The sequence below is a fragment of the Etheostoma spectabile genome, unplaced genomic scaffold, assembly GCF_008692095.1.
Source record: "Etheostoma spectabile isolate EspeVRDwgs_2016 unplaced genomic scaffold, UIUC_Espe_1.0 scaffold00018897, whole genome shotgun sequence".
Taxonomy (NCBI): domain Eukaryota; kingdom Metazoa; phylum Chordata; class Actinopteri; order Perciformes; family Percidae; genus Etheostoma; species Etheostoma spectabile.
In genome coordinates, this window is record NW_022604550.1 from 45,150 (window position 1) to 46,896 (window position 1,747).

General features: G+C 42.5%; 1 non-coding gene across 1 annotated transcript; it reads left to right on the forward strand.

The window, feature by feature from the left end:
- The first annotated feature begins 1,149 nt into the window (after nt 1-1,149).
- On the forward strand, nt 1,150-1,231 carry trnas-uga (transfer RNA serine (anticodon UGA)). The gene has a single exon. It is a non-coding gene; the product is annotated as a tRNA-Ser (tRNA).
- Nucleotides 1,232-1,747: the final 516 nt, after the last annotated feature.

Genomic DNA, 1,747 nt, shown 5'->3' on the forward strand with positions numbered 1-1,747 from the left:
GGGACTGCAACCAGGGACGGATGTGTTTCTAACATAATCAATTCTGCTTCTGACACGTTTGTAGAGCGGGTTGTACAAAATGTACCAGAACATCTTATATATATAATGGGAAAATCCCATTTAACCAATGATTTTCATATTAATTATTCATAATAAGATCTCCAATGCCTCTCAGAGTATATGACTTCTGTATTTGTCATCTGTGTGTTTCTCCTTTATGGGAGACAACTGGGCTTGTTATGACTCCACACCATTTCCTTGAAGAATAGATGACGTGGAGCCTGACAGAAACAGTATTCTAAAGTGGTCACTCTGTAACTCTGTTCATTGTGAAAGCTGTTCTTGTCATCAAATTGTTTTCCTCGAGAAAACAATTAAACCTTTTCACCGAATACCAAAACCTGTAATTCAGTTTTTAAATGTAAATGTAAATGTGCTGTATTTATATAGCGCTTTTCCAGTCTTAACAACTGCTCAAAGCGCTTTTACATCTACAGGTAACATTCACCATTCACACACATTCATACACTGTGGCCGGGGCTGCCATACAAGGTGCCACCTGCTCATCAGATAAACATTCACGCACATTCACACCCGATGCGCAGCACCGGGGCAACTCGGGGTTCAGTGTCTTGCCCAAGGACACTTTGACAATGACTGCAGGGGCAGGGATCGAACCACCAACCTTCCAATTGGCAGGCAACCACTCTACCACTGAGCCACAGCCGCCCGTTTTTTCTTGTTATGTCTCGCCAATAAGTAATATACCATGTCTCAGAAAAACGGTAGCTGTCAGAAGTGGGATTTGAACCCACACCTCCAGTGGAGGCTGCGACCTGAACGCAGCGCCTTGGACGCTCTTGCCATCCTGACTGATCCAGCAGATTTTCAGTAGGACCTGTTTAAAAATTATAATATAGTAAATTAAACATGTCACGATATAGTAGGTTCTCAGTCATCCATGTCATAGTTAACTAGGGAAGTTTTCTCAACTGTCCTATGTCCAAATCCTATGGTGGGAATCAGATCCACCACTGTCACGGTAAACACACGGTAGCAAAGTTTATGCAGTGTTTTTTAATTTTACTCGTGTTTTTTTCGTGAGTCAGTGTAAATATTAGTGCAAATCAGTATTACACTATGTTTCAGGTTGTTGTGGCCGAGTGGTTAAGGCGATGGACTTGAAATCCATTGGGGTCTCCCCTCGCAGGTTCGAATCCTGCCAGCAACGAGAGGCGCTCTTAATTGTGGTCACACATCTCATTATGACAAACGGCAGATGTGCCTTCATGGATAACACTATAATATCAAATAGTTACTGGAAGCCGCTGATGCATCTCTGAGCATTTATTTTCATTCTCAATGCACAGATGTGTTGCAGTTGATATGGCTTTGGTTCCCAGCCAGTAACTTTCTTTGAGTGACGTTACTTGCTTTATTCGTCAAGAAGTAACCAAAAGGTTACTCTCCAAACCCGTTTTGATAAAACATTAGATCACTGTTATATCGCACAAATAAGGGAACATAACAATCAATCAAGCTGCCTCCATGAGGATCCCCAGACATAGACATGTTCCACCACCCGCAATTAAGCCTGTCTCCTCAGCTTCTAGACGCCGCTGCATCACCTCGCATCTGCGTTTGTGACAGTTTCTCACAGTTAGCAAAGCTCACATAACAAATGCTTGTGGCTTAAAGATCAAGTTGTCGCTCATAAAACAACAATAGGTCAGCGCAGTCGGCTATT